Source organism: Castor canadensis, chromosome 16 (assembly GCF_047511655.1).
Source record: "Castor canadensis chromosome 16, mCasCan1.hap1v2, whole genome shotgun sequence".
Classification (NCBI taxonomy): domain Eukaryota; kingdom Metazoa; phylum Chordata; class Mammalia; order Rodentia; family Castoridae; genus Castor; species Castor canadensis.
The window spans coordinates 8,551,960-8,567,772 of NC_133401.1; the positions used below are offsets into that span (position 1 = coordinate 8,551,960).

The 15,813-nt window shown below is 38.1% G+C and overlaps 1 protein-coding gene across 1 annotated transcript in view; it reads left to right on the plus strand.

Annotated features, from left to right (window-relative positions):
• LOC109702946 (uncharacterized) overlaps positions 1-15,813 on the plus strand; it is a 103,315-nt gene that overhangs the window by 83,502 nt on the left and 4,000 nt on the right. The gene's annotated exons all lie outside the window — the stretch shown is intronic.

The window sequence follows — 15,813 nt, forward strand, 5'->3', positions numbered from 1 at the left end:
GAAGGTATGCATAATTAAACAATTCCTGTCACAGGTGTGGTCAGAGGTTTGGTTGGGTTGATCATTGTCTTTGGGTTGGTCAGGTGGGGTCTGGCCATGATAAAGTCATCATTGTCTGTGTGAGTGTGTGTGAGTGTGTGTGTGTGTTGGGGGGCGACTTCCAATCTTGTCACAAGATTTTATCAATCACTTTCCTTCCAAAGTGGCTGCAAGGTGACTGCAAGAGATAGTGGACCAGAGCAAAAGTAGATACAAAATGGAGGCAGACATGCCAAGCTTTTATCCTGTTTTTAGTTACCCTTTAGACATTTGCAGGCCCAAGTAAGAATTCAGTGGTTTTTAGCAAAAACATTTCTAAGTACCTATTATTAGACTGCATGTACATCTGGGTTTGACACAGTTAAAAGGAAGCGAAACTGCACGCGATTAATATTGTGTGTGTGCCGCCTGCAGTTCATATTGTGTGTGTAGTGAAGGTGATGAGTGTGTTTCTCATTGCCTGAATGTGGTCTATGCATTGATGGCTGTGAATGACAAGAATTCTGAAGCTTCTAAGTCTCATTTCCTCCTCAAATTATGATTAATAGGAGAGTGTCTTCCTGGAGCATCTATTCCAAGGGTTCATAATTAGTAAGTGTACATAATAATGTGAAAAAATATATAACAAAAATCAAATGGTTATATTTGTGTGGAAATCTTTCTGGACTCCATTCTGTTCCAGTAAATCTACCTTTCTTCTTTCTTCTGTAATCTTCATTACTAAGGACTTCTCGACCTTGATACTATTGATAATTCTTTGTCAGAGAGAGTTGTACTGTGCTTGGAGTATTTTTAGCAGTATGCTGCTATCTACCAATTGCACTTCTCCAGTTGTGACAACCAAAACCTTTTCCAGTCAGTGATAAATGTTCCCTGCAGAGTAAAATCACCCCTGGTTGAGAAACACTGCAATAGAGCTTTGAAATATTAATCATAGTTATTTTAAGTTCCTTGTACAGTTCCAACATCTTGAGCATAGCTGAGTTCAGTTGTGTTTCTTTTGAGTTTTGATTTTTTTTCTCCTCTTTTTATATGTCATGCAATTTGTTATTGAGAACAAGTCAAGTTAGGACCATAGTGCACAGAAATGGTCCCTTCATCCTAATTATGCCTAAACTATTTCTATAAACAATATGAAGATCCTAAACACCTGCTTTCCTTTCAGGAATCAGAAATGCTGGTATGCACCACAAGTAAGGTGTCCATGTGACCACCCCCCAATAAAATCCCTGAGCACAGCAAGGTGCAGTGGCTCACACCTGTGATTCTAGCTGGGAGGAATAGATCAGGAAAATTACGGTTTGAAGCTAGTCTAGGTAAAAATTTAGTAAGACTCCATCTCAACCAATAGCTGGTTATGGTGGCACATACCTGTTATCCCAGCTATATTGAAGTATAAATAGGAGGATTTGCACTCCATACCTGCCTGGGCATAAACTTGAGACCCTGTTCAAAACATAACAAACCAAGAGGGGCTGGTGATGTGGCTCAAGTAGTAGCATGTCTGTTTAGCAAGTGCAAGACCCAGAGTTCAAGGAAAACCACCCTGAGCACAGAATCTATAATGAACTTTCCTGTTTGGTAGCATCACACATGCTTGGGGAATGAATATTCCATATAATTTCACTGGAAAAGGATCTTTGGGTGTGTTCATCTTGTATTTCTGAGACTTCGCTTCATGTCCCTTTTCTGATTTTCATTCATATCCTTTCATTGTGAGCCTCCCAGTAAATTGGGGTCCCCTACAAAGTACTAACTGAATAATTTTTATATCTATATGGGTGTACCTTTTCTTCTACAAGGCCTTTGTATGGGGTTTTGAGTTAACCCATTTAGGAATTTAAGAGCTAGACAAGACAGAAGCAGTCATGTAAATTTCAAAAAATATATATTAAAACCTACAAGCCACTATATTAATAGACTAAAATACAGGATAGGAGGCTGAGGACCAGAAATGATCCTATAGCAGAATCATTTCTTCTTGAGATATGAACTATGTACTATTTTTTCCTGTGTAGAATATTACTGAACTTACATGTTTTATACACTTTTATCTTAAGTACTTTCAATTTCACAATAAAAAATAAGGAAAAATTTCTTTTCAAGGAGTCAGGGCAAGATGACAGATTAGAAGCATCCATCATTTTGACTCTGAATGAGAAGAGTCAGGTAACACAGAAGAGAATATTCTAAAGAGTGAAAGCAAGGAAGAACTTTGGGAATCATGAATGATAGTAGAATGGCAGAGAAATCAAAGCAAAAGAAAAGTAACATTCAGTTCCAAGCCCATCCTCTGATCCCTGGGAGGGGAAGGGAAGTCAAAGATGCCATCAAAGACAAAACAGATGGCCCTGATGACTTACTGCCAATTCTAGCTATAATATAAGCCCAAACTTTGTGTAAGCCTTCAACCCAGAGCAGGGATTTGTGAGACAGTTACTGGTCCAGTATGGAAAGCTAGCCTGGACGAACAAAGACATTCTGTCACTCCCCTTATCTTGAAGGGCGAAACCAAGACATCTTGAGAGAGAGCCTTTTGTTTTGAGACTGAGATACTCTGGGAGCCTAAAGAAAAGGAACAAGGAACACTTAGGGAGTTTTGGGCCTGATCCCAAGACTTGAGCCCCTGTCACAGAGTCTGGTAGCATGGAGTGAGAGTGCCATGAGAGGTGGTCAAGAAGAGGGAGAAGGTTTGGACATGCCCCTCAGAGAAGTTCAACCTGTGGGAACTGTGCCAGCAGTGTCAGGTGCCTAGGTAGTCCAAGACTTACCTTCCCTGGCCTTGCCTGAGGACAGAAACAAAGCATAGAGCCTGTGGCTGGCTTACTATTCACTCTCCAGGACCTACCTACTGGCTGTGTGTGTTGATTGCAGGGTAGGTCAAAGCTCTGCATCCAAGCCTGCCAAATCACACAAATGCCACAGCCTCCTCCCCACTATAGGGAGACAGATGCCACTGGGAACTCATTCTGGCATATGTTTGCTGACAGTCAGGACTGAGAGTCCAAATGCAGACCCTTTGAATCATGAAATTTCCATAGCCTCCTCCACAAAGGAAGGTGAACTGCTGGACATTACAAGTATTGAGATGAGCAGGCAGAGAGAATAGGTCCCTCAGCTGTCTTCCAGTCAGTGAAGAACTCAGTGCTCTGTTTGCTCCCTCCAACTCTCTGATGCATTCAGGGGTCACCATGAGGCTTGGATGCTTGCTGCCCCTGGGAAAGTCTCCTAGCCTACAATCTGTGAAGCTCCCTGTAGCCAACAACTGCTCCCAGGGTACAGTGTTGGGGATCAAGCCTGGTACCTAGAGCCCTGGGGAAATGCTTGGCTACTAAGCCATACCCCCTAGCAAGTGGTAAGAAATAGCACTCAACCTGGCTACTATACTGCCTGACCATTGAGACTATTTCAACTGAAAGACCCATAGGTGCATAAATACCAATGTTGAAAAACAAGTAATATGATAAAACAAAACAACATATCTCCCCCCCAAAGTCAAAATTCTACAATTAAGACTTAATGGATGTGGATGAAATTTTGAACAACAATCTCAACAGAAAAATGATGAGAATAGTCAACAAAATTAAAGAGGACATGCATTAGCAGCTGAATGTACTAGAAGAGGATTCAAATAAACAGCAGATGAACACAAAGACAATTAAACAGGTGAATGAAATAATGACAATGCAGGATATGAAGGAGGAATTCAAGAATGATATAGAAATCCTATTAAAAATCAAGCTAAAATCCTAGATATGTAAAGATCATAACACAAATAAACAACCCAATTAAAATCCTTACAAATAGAATGGAACAAGTTGAATATAGAGTGTCAATGACTGAAGATAAAGTATAGGAATTAGATAAATCAGGTAAAGACAAAGAAATTTTCTAAGAAAATACAAATGGAGCATGCAAGACCTCTAGGCCATCATTTAATGACCAAACATGTGAATCATGGGTATAGATGGAGAAAAGAGATACAAGCTAAAGGCATAGAAAGCATATTCAAGAAAATAATAGCAAAAACTTCCCAAGTCTTGAGAAGAGAAGGGTCATCCAGGAGACTTTCAGAACACCAATTAAGGAAGATTACAAAAGAAACATCCATAGACATATTAAAACACAAAATATATAGAACAGGAGATTCCAAGATGGTGACTAGAAGGAGAAAGCAGATTCCTAAAGTAAACTCTTGGAGAGACGCTGGAGATACACCTGGCAGGAAAAACCACCAAGAAGAGGCAAAACTCTGACACCTCCACACTCCCAGCCTGCACATAGCATCACCCCACCACGTTAAACGGAGGAACCAGGAAGGCTCCCACACCACCAGACATCAGCTCCTACCCTGCCTGGGAGACCACCAGGTGAGCAAATAAGCAGCATGCAGTACTCCCTGGGACAAATCAGCATAGCCTCCTGGACAGACTGACCCCCACCCAGGGAAAAAAGAAAAAAAACTGAATAATAAACAAGCAGCTGAAAAAAAAAGACATGTAACAAAGAGGGCGGGGTGCCCTGAGCTCCGGAGGGAGGGGGAGGGGCACTCCCTTACGCAAACTGTAAATAAACAAGTTGGCTGGAGAAGGCACGTGTGGCACCATCTCCCCAGTGTGCTTGGAGAGGAGAAGGCGTCCAACAGCTGCTAAAGTGTGGCATGCTCCACCAGAGAGTGGGGGAGGGGCACCTCCCCACGTGAACTCTAAATAAGAACTGCAGTTGCAACAGGCAGGTAGGGCTGTATACTGGAGAAAACAAAAGTGGCATGCATCCAGGAGGACTCTAAATAAACAAAGCCTGCAGGGCTAAGTGAGTGTAAAGCTCATTCCTGTGATCTGCAATAAATAAAGCCTGCAGCAGCAACTGGCTGACAGTAGGTGGCAGGTGAGCTGCAACTTCAGATAGACATTCACAAAGCTGTCTCCAGACTCCATTTTTTTTTCCTTTCATGAGACTGAAACTGTATTGCATTTGAACTAGGGATTTTTTATTTTATTTTATTGTTTTTCCCCTTTGATGAGACAATGACAGAACTACTACTCAGACACCAATACCAGGACTGGATGCTGAAGGACTAACAAAAAATCTATTAAGACCAAAACTTTATTGCATTTGATGTTGGGAAATTTTATTTTTTATTTTAATTTTTTTATATTTTTTTTATCCTCTCTGCCTTTCTAATGCTTGTTTAGCTCACTGTTGATTAGTACACTATCTCTCCCTGTTTATTTCTTCAGCTCTGTTTTTTGTTTTGTTTTTTTTCCCTTTTTCTTTACCTTCTTTACTTTGCCTCTCCTCTCACCCTTCCTTTCTAGATATCATCATCATTACTATTATAAGTTAGACAATAATGAATTACACACAGAACAGAGACAGTAGCAGTAGCAAGAGCAATGATGGAAAGACAGAAAAAAGACGGAACCCATTTCTCCCCCAATAATAAACTAGTACAGGAACCAGAGGGAAATGAAGAAAACAGATGACCAGATCCAGACTCCAACAAAACAAAGATAAACAACGCCAAAGAACCCAACGAAGCCCACACGAACAATCTGTAAGAAGAAATCCTGCGAGTAATCTATGAGAATTTTATAGAGATGTTACTGGATAAGGTCAACCAAGATGTGCAGGAGACACTCCAGAAATTCCAAGACAACAAAAATAGACAATTTGAGAAAGCACAAGAACAAATAAAAGAAAATATAGAAGCACTGTATAAACACCAAAGTGAAACAAAGAACACTATAAATAAAGAGATAAATGAACTCAGAATAAAAATAGACAATTAAAGAGGAAGTGACTCAGGATATGGAAAACCTCAGAAAAAAAGAACGAAACAGAAATGCAAAACAAAATGGAAGACCAAACCAGCAGACTAGAATAAGCAGAAGACAGAATCTCAGAACTCAAAGATGAAATGGTAATTAAAGGAAAAACCAAAGAACTATTAGTTAAACAACTCAAGACCTGTGAAAAGAAAATGCAAGAACTTACTGACTCCATCAAAAGACTAAACCTGAATCATGGGCGTTGAAGAAGGAGAAGAGGTGCAAGCAAAAGGAATGCATAATATATTCAACAAAATAATTACAGAAAACTTTCCAAATCTAGAGAAAACTATGCCCATAAAGGCACAGGAGGCCAACAGAACACTAAATAGACCTGAACAATATAGAACTATCCCATGACATATTATCATAAAAACAACAAGAACAGAGACTAGAGAAAGAATATTGAAGGCTGTAAGAGAGAAAAAGCAAATAACATACAAAGGTAAACCCATAAAAATCACAGCAGACTTTCAACAGAAACATTAAAATCAAGAAGAGTTTGGGGTATGGTCATCCAGGCACTGAATGAAAATAACATCAACCCTAGGATACTCTACCCAGCAAAACTATCATTCAAAACAGATGGAGCAATAAAAGTCTTCCATGATAAGCAGAAACTAAAACAATATATGACCACAAAGCCACCACTGCTAAAGATTCTTCAAGACATTCTGCACAAGAAAATGAAACTCAACATAACCATGAAAGGGCAGGCAGTACCAAACTACAGGAAAAGAAAAAGGAAGAAAGTAGAGAGTAACATTGATTTAGCTACACACAATCAAACCCTCAAACAACTAAAACAACTAAATGACAGGAATCACCACATACCTATCAGTACTAACACTTAATGTTAGTGGATTTAATTCCCCCATCAAAAGGCACCATTTGATGAACTGGATTAAAAAGGAAGATCCAAAAATTTGTTACTTACAGGAGACGACACATCTTATTGATAGAAATAAGCACAGGCTTACGATGAAAGGTTGAAAGAAGATTTACCAAGCCAATGGCCCCCCAAAACAGGCAGGAGTAGCAAGTTATCTTGGACAAAGTAGACTTCAAACCTACATTGATCAGAGATAAAGAAGGACATTTGATACTAATAAAAGGGGAAATAGACCAAAGGAAATAACAATTATCAACCTATATGCACCCAATTTCATCAAACATACCCTGAAGGACCTAAAAGCATATATTAACTCCAACACAGTGGTAGTGGGAGACTTTAACACACCACTATCATCAATAGATAGGTTATCCAAACAAAAAATCAATAAAGAAATCCTAGATCTAAACCATACCATAGATCAAATGAAACTAGTTAACATCTACGGAACATTTCATCCAACTTCTACACAATATACATTTTCCTCAGCAGCCCACAGAACCTTCTCCAAAATAGATCATATCCTAGGGCACAAAGCAAGCCTCAGCAGATATAAGAAAAAAAATTACACCATGCATTCTATCTAATGACAATGCATTAAAACTGGAACTCAACAACAAAAATAAAGACAAAAAACATGAAAAGCTGGAAACTGAATAACTCCTTGCTTAATGAACAATGGGTCAAGGATGAAATAAAAGAGAAAATTAAAATATTCCTGGAAGTCAATGAAAATGAAAATACAACCTACTGGAACCTATGGGACAGAGCAAAGGCAGTCCTGAGTGGAAAGTTTATAGCCATGAGTGCATATATTAAAAAGACTGAAAGATCTCAAATCAGTGACCTAATGATACATCTCAAACTCCTAGAAAAACAAGAACAAGCAAATCTCAAAACAAGTAGAAGGAGAGAAATAATAAAAATAAGAACTGAAATAATGAAATAGAAATCAAAAAAGCCATACAAAGAATTAATGAAAGAAAAAGTTGGTTCTTTGAAAAAATAAACAAGATTGACAGATCCCTGGCAAACCTGACTAAAATGAGGAGAGAGAAAAAAACCCAAAATCAGGAATGCAAAAGGGGAGATAACAATAAACACCATGGAAGTCCAGGAAATCATCAGAGACTACTTTGAGAACCTATATTCAAATAAATTTGAAAATCTTGAAGAAATGGACAGATTTCTAGATACTTATGATCATCCAAAACTGAACCAAAAGACATTAATCACCTGAATAGATTCATAACACGAAATGAAATTGAAGCAGCAATCAAGAGTCTCCCCAAAAAGAAAAGTCCAGGATCTGATGGATTCTCTGCTAAATTCTATCAGACCTTTAAGAAGAACTGATACCAACCCTCCTTAAACTGTTCCATGAAATAGGAAGGGAAGGAAAACTTCCCAAAACATTTTATGAAGCCAGTATTACACTTATCCCAAAATCAGGCAAAGACACCTCCAAAAAGGAGAACTATAGGCCAGTCTCCTTAATGAACATTGATGCAAAAATCCCCAACAAAATAATGTCAAACTGAATTCAACAACACATCAAAAAGATCATTCACCACAACCAAGTAGGCTTCATCCCAGGAATGCAGGGGTGGTTCAACATATGAAAATCAATAAATGTAATAAACCACATTAACAGAAGCAAAGACAAAAACCACTTGATCATCTCAATGGATGCAGTAAAAGCCTTTGATAAGATCCAACACCATTTCATGATAAAAGCTCTAAGAAAACTAGGAATAGAAGGAAAGTACCTCAACATTATAAAAGCTATATATGACAAACCTACAGCCAGCATTATACTTAATGGAGAAAAACTGAAACCATTCCCTCTAAAATCAGGAGCCAGACAAGGATGCCCACTATCTCCACTCCTATTCAACATACTACTGGAATTCCTAGCCAGAGCAATTAGGCGAGAAGAAGGAATAAAAAGAATACAAATAGGTAAAGAAACTGTCAAAATATCCCTATTTGCAGATGATATGATCCTATACCTTAAAGACCCAAAAAACTCTACTCAAAAGCTCCTAGACACCATCAACAGCTATAGCAAGGTAGCAGGATATAAAATCAACTAGAAAAATCATTAGCATTTCTATACACTAATAATGAACAAACTGAGAAAGAATATATGAAAACAATTCCATTTACAATAGCCTCAAAAAAATCAAATACCTAGGTGTAAACCTAACAAAGGATGTGAACGACCTCTACAAGAAAAACTATAAACTTCTGAAGAAAGAGACTGAGGAAGACTATAGAAAGTGGAGAGATCTCCCATGCTCATGGATTGGTAGAATCAACATAGTAAAAATCTCTATACTCTCAAAAGCAATCTACATGTTTAATGCAATTCCCATAAAAATCCCAATGACATTCATCAAAGAGATTGAAAAATCTACCATTAAATTTAGATGGAAACACAAGTGGCCACGAATAGCCAAGGCAATACTCAGCAAAAAGAACAATGTTGGAGGTATCACAATACCCAACTTTTAACGATATTACAAAGCAATAGCAATAAAAACTGCATTGTACTGGCACAAAAACAGACATGAAGACCAGTGGAATAGAATAGAGGATCTGGATATGAAGCCACACAACTATACCCAACTTATCTTTGACAAAGGGGCTAAAAATATACAATGGGGAAAAGACAGCCTCTTCAACAAAAACTCCTGGAAAACTGGTTAGCAGTCTGCAAAAAACTGAAACTAGACCCATGTTTATCACCCTGTACCAGTATTAACTCAAAATGGATCAAGAACCTTAATATCAAACCCCCAACTTAAAGTTGGTACAGGAAAGAGTAGGAAGTACTTTGGAGCTAATAGGTATAGGCAAGGACTTTCTCAATGGAACCCCAGCAGCTCAGCAACTAAGAGATAGTGTAGACAAATGGGACTTCATAAAACTAAAAAGCTCTGCTCAACCAAAGAAATGGTCTCTAAACTGAAGAGAACACCCACAGAGTGGGAGAAAATATTTGCCAGCTACACATCAGACAAAGGACTGGTAACCAGAATATATAGGGAACTCAAAAAACTAAACGCTCCCAAAATTGATGAACCAATAAAGAAATGGGCAAGTGAACTAAACAGAAGTTTCTCAAAAGAAGAAATTCAAATGGCCAAAAAAAACACATGAAAAAATGCTCACCATCTCTAGCCATTAACGAAATGCAAATCAAAACCACACTAAGATTCCAACCTCACCCCTGTTAGAAACACCACCAAGAACAGGTGTTGGCAAGGATTTGGGGGAAAAGGAACCATTATACACCTTTGGTGGGAACGCAAACTAGTACAACCACTCTGGAAAAAAATTTGGAGGCTTCTTAAAAATATAAACATAGATCTGCCATATGATCCAGCAATACCACTCTTGGGGATATACCCAAAAGACTGTGACACAGGTTACTCCAGAGGCACCTGCACACCCATGTTTATTGCAGCACTATTCACAATAGCCAAGTTATGGAAACAGCCATGATGCCCCACTACTGACAAATGATTAAGAAAATGTGGTATTTATACACAATGGAATTTTATGCAGCCATGAAGAAAAATAAAATCTTATCATTCGCAGGTAAATGGATGGAACTGGAGAACATCATCCTGAGCAAGGTTAGCCAGACCCAGGAGACCAAAAATCATATGTTCTCCCTCATATGCAGACTTTAGATCAAGGGCAAACACAACAAGGGGATTGGACTTTGATCACATGATGAGGTGAGAGCACACAAGTAAGGTATGAGGATAGGCAAGAACCCGCCCCCAAAAAATAATATTAAGATAGCATTTGATGTCTTCAATGCAAAGGAACTAATGCAGAAACTTTAAAGCAACAGATGCCAATAGGAGAAGGGGACCAGGAACTAGAGAAAAGGTTGGTTCGAGAAGAATTAATTTAGAATGTAACACATATGTACAGGAAATCAATGTGAGTCAACTCCCTGTATAGCTATCCTTATCTCAAGTAGCAAAAAACCCTTGTTCCTTCCTATAATTGCTTATATGCTCTCTTCAACAAAATTAGAGATAAGGGCAAAATAGTTTCTGCCTGGTAGTGAGGGGGGGAAGGGCGGGGGAGGGAGGGTGAAATGACCCAAAAATTGCATTCACATATGAATAAAAGAAATAAAAAATATATAGAACAAGGAAAGACTTTTGAAAGCTACAAGAAAGAAGCAGCAAGTCACATATAAAGGCAAATCTATATGAGCACCTATACTCATATCTGCTGAAAAGAGACTCCAAACCAAAATTAGTCAGAAGAGACAAAGAAGGTAACTTCTTATTCATAATGGGAACAATCTGTCAAGAGGCATTAACACACACAGCATACATGCACCAAACATTTTGTGTACCAAATTTCATTAAACAAACTCTACTTGATCTACAAGAACAGATAGACCCTGATACAATACTAGTAAGAGTCTTCAACATCCCACTCTCACCAATAGATAGGTTATCCACACCAAAAAAAAAAAAAACAACAACAAAGAATTCAGAATTAATAGACTCTTTAGGCCAAATGGACTTAACAGACACCTACAGAATATTTCATCAGGAGTTGTAAAATACACATTCTTTTCACCAGCCCATGGAACTTTATTCCAAGGTGATCATATTTTGGGAAATAAGGCAAGTCTTAACAAATAAAAGAGAATTAAACCCCCTGAAATAAAACTAGAAATGAACAAGGGAAACTACAGGAAATATTCAAACATGTGGAGAATGAGCAGTACATTGTTGAGACCAACAGATCACTGAGGAAATAAGGGAGGAAAAATTTAAAAATTCCTCAAATCTAATAAAAATTAAAACACAACTCACCAAACCTCTGGGATACAACAAAGGCAGTGCTAAGAGGAAGTTTTATAGCTATGAGCACCTACATCAAAAAACAAAAACAGCCGGGTGCCAGTGGCTTATGCCTGGTAATCCTAGCTACTCAGGAGGCAGAGATCAGAAGGATCCAAGTTCAAAGCCAGCCTAGGCAAATAATTCCGGGAGACCCTATCATGAAAAAAAACCCTTCACAAAAAAGGGCTGGTGACTTCTCAAGGTGTAGGACCTGAGTTCAAGCCCCAGTACCACACACGCAAAAAAACCCCAAAGATCTCAAATAAATAGCCTAATGATGCACTTCTAGCTCTGGGGAAAACAAGCAGGCAGAGAGAAATACTGAGGATTAGGGCAGAAATTAATGGAATTCAGTCAAAGAATACAAAAATCTAATAAAATGTTGATTCTTTGAAAATACAATAAGATTTATAAACCTTTAGCCAAACTGACCAAAAGAAGGGACAAGACCCAAATTAATAAAATTGGAGATGAAAAGGGAGATATCACAACAAATACCAATGAAATCCAGAGGGTCATTGTGGAATACTTTGAAAACTTTTATCCTAATAAACTGGAAAATCTAGAGGAAATGGATAAATTTCTGCATGCATACAGCGTACCAGAAACGAACCAAGAGGCTATAAACCCCTTAAACAAACCTGTAACAAGAAACGAAATTGAAGCAGTAATAATCTCCCAAAAAAGAAGATCCTAGAACTGGATGTATTCACTACCAAATTCTACCAGACCTTTCGAGAAGAATTAGCACTAACGATCCTCAAACTATTCAATGAGACAGAAAGGCAAGGAATATTGCAAAACCCATTCTTATGTAGCCAGTTTTATCCTGACACCAAAACTGGACAAAGACACAACAAAAAACAAAATTATGGAGGAATTTCTTTGGTGAGCATAGACATAAAAATGCTCCATGAAATACTTGCAAACTGAATTCAACAACACATTAAAACTATCAGACACAATGATCAAGTTGGTTTCATTCCAGCAATACAAGGGTGGTTCAACAAATGCAAATCAATAAATGTAATACACCACATAAACAGAATCAAGGTCACAACTCACATGATCATCTCAATAGATGCAGAGAAAGTATGATCAAATTCAACATCCTTTCACGATTAAAAAACTTTGAAGAAACTAGGACTAAAAAGAACATAACTTAACATAAAGGTGCTATATGACAGACATGTAGCGGACATCATACTAAATGGGGGGAAATGAAATAATTTCCTCTAAAGTCAGGAACAAAACAAAGAAGTCAACTCTCCCCACTCTTACTCAATTTAGTATGGAAATTCTTATACAGGGTAACAAGGCAAGAGAAAGAAAGAAAAGTAATTTGAACTCAGGGCCTTGAGCTTACTAGGCAGGTGCTCCATCATGGAAGCCTTGCCCGTTTTTTGCTTTAGTTATCTTTTCGATAAGGTTTCACACTCTTTTTGCCTTGGTCAGAGTATAATGTTCCTCCCATGTAGCTAGGATTACAGGTGTGTACCAGCACAGCTGGCTAAACATTTCATTTCCTAGTGCTTTCATGATTTTTGTCTTCAGTTCTCATGAATTTGAAGACAGTGTCTCTAACCATGGATTTCACTGCATTCATCCTACTTGGATTTATTCGTTTCCTTCCATCTGCAGGTTTATATTTTTGTTAAATTTGGGAAGATTTCACAATTCTTTCTTCAAATATATTTTCAGCTTTGTGCTTTTTCTGTCCTTCTGGGAGTTAGGCCCTTGAAATTTTTCTTTTTTCTTTTCTCATTCGGAATGGATATTTGTATTTATCTATCTCTCCATTTACTTAGGTCTTTTTAAAGATTCTCATGGAAGGGTTTTTAAGTTTTCACAGTATTCATCTTGCCCATCTTTCACTAGATTCATCACTGTGTGTTTCATAGTCTTTATGTTGTTATAAATGACATTTTAAGATTTAAGTTTCAGCCTAGTCATTGCTAGTATATATAAAATCATTTGATTTATGTATATTGGTCTTTATCTTGTAACCTCACTAAACTTACTTAGTTGTATTAAACTTTCTTTTAGTTGCCATGAGATATAAAAAGAAGATCTATTTATTTATTTATTTTTGTTTTACCGTTTTTACATTTACTTACATATGTATATATTGTTTGGACCACCTCCCCCCAACCCCTTCCCCCAGGTAATCTTATTATCTGTTAATATAGTTTTAGTTCCTCTCTTTCCAATCTGGATACATTATTTATTTACTGTTTATTTAATTTTTGTGCTTCTGGGATGGAACCCCGGGTGTCATAAATACACTCTCACTGGGCTTTAACCACTAGATATATTTTTATTTCACTGGTTTTTGTTTATTGTACTAATTAATTAGAGCCTCCAGTGCAATGTGTAGCAGTGTTGACTACATCGTTCTTTTTTTTCTGATCATCAGGTTTTCACCATTAAATATGAGCTTAGTTGTAGGCTTCTTAGAAATGGTCCATTGGTTGAAGAAATTCTCTTCCTCCTTAACTGAGTTCTCATTAATGGGTGTTGGATGCCAAGTAGTTTTTGATTTTCCACTCTGGCTGTTGGGAACATGAGTTATTCCTGAACCTGCTTGAGCGTTGAGGTTCCACCCTCGAACTCTGTAAGGTAGTGATTTCCCCGGGCATCAGGAGGTTTCCTTACATGAATGTATTGATGAGTTTCCATCTCAGCATTAAGAAAGCACTCTGCAGATCTCTGGAGGGTTCAGTGTAATTCTCTCCTAGTCACCTCAGCCGCCCCGGATTCCTCATGTCAACACCAGGGCTCTGCCTGTTGCAGAAAGTATGACTGACCAGCGAGAATGAGACTCAAACCCAGGTGGCTGGAGGAAAGGAAGGTTTATCACGCCAGCAGGCCAGCACCGGGTATCTCCAAAATGGCACAGGCCCTGAGCTCAGGGTGGTTGAGGTTTTTATACTGAGAAAAGCAGCAAGCAAACAAGCGGGGAGTGCAGAAGCAGACTTGGCAGTTGGCTGTTCAGGGTTACAATATATCATGTCAGCACAGCTGTGGAGCTAAGGAGATAGCTGGATGCAGGGGCCCAGCTAAGGGGAAGGGCTTTACTGGTCTTTGGTTCTTTTTTTTTCCCTTTATTTATTTATTTATTTATTATTATTCATATGTGCATACAATGCTTGGGTCATTTCTCCCCCCTGCCCCCACCCCCTCCCTTACCACCCACCCCGCGCCCTCTGTCTCCTCCCAACCCCCTCCATACCCGGCAGAAACTATTTTGCCCTTATTTCTAATTTTATTGTAGAGAGAGTATAAGCAATAATAGGAAGGACCAAGGGTTTTTGCTGGTTGAGATAAGGATAGCTATACAGGGAGTTGACTCACATTGATTTCCTGTGCGTGTGTGTTACCTTCTAGGTTAATTCTTTTTGATCTAACCTTTTCTCTAGTACCTGTTCCCCTTTTCCTATTGGCCTCAGTTGCTTTAAGGTATCTGCTTTAGTTTCTCTGCGTTGAGGGCAACAAATGCTAGCTAATTTTTTAGGTGTCTTAGCTATCTTCATATCTTTGGTTCTTTTCCCAGCTTTGATCTGTATCTGGGTTTCTTTATCACTAGTAGTAATCTAGGTCAATAGTAGGGATCACCTCATTTAATATTTTTTAGGCGTCACTACTCTTCATTGGAAATGGACATTCTTCAATGTCTTAAAATACACTGTTTCACCTATTTTGTTTTCTTTGCCTTTTCAGTTACTTCAAGCGTAAGGGCAAATCTGGTCAATTTTGTCCAGAAGTAGAGACATATTTACTCTTTATGGAGACTTTTGATCAACAGAATAAATTCAATTATGGCATATTTTTCTGTTTTGTTGTATTGAAAATGTTTTACCTAGGAAATAGTCTATACTCTGATGTTGTAAAGAAATTCTCTGATAATGTATTCTAAAAGCTTAATTGCCTTTTGTTTGTAAGTCATTAATCCATCTGGAATTCATTTATATTTGTTTTTCCATGGCTGCCCAATTATCCTAGAACCCTTGGGAATTAAGAGTTTTTTTTTTTTATTTCCCAGAGTTCTGCATTGCTACCTTTGTAACTAACCAAGTGTCCCCATGAGCACAGATTTATTTTTGAGATCCCTGTTTGATACTTTCAGTCTGTTTTTCCACATTTATAACACAATATTGTGTTCCTA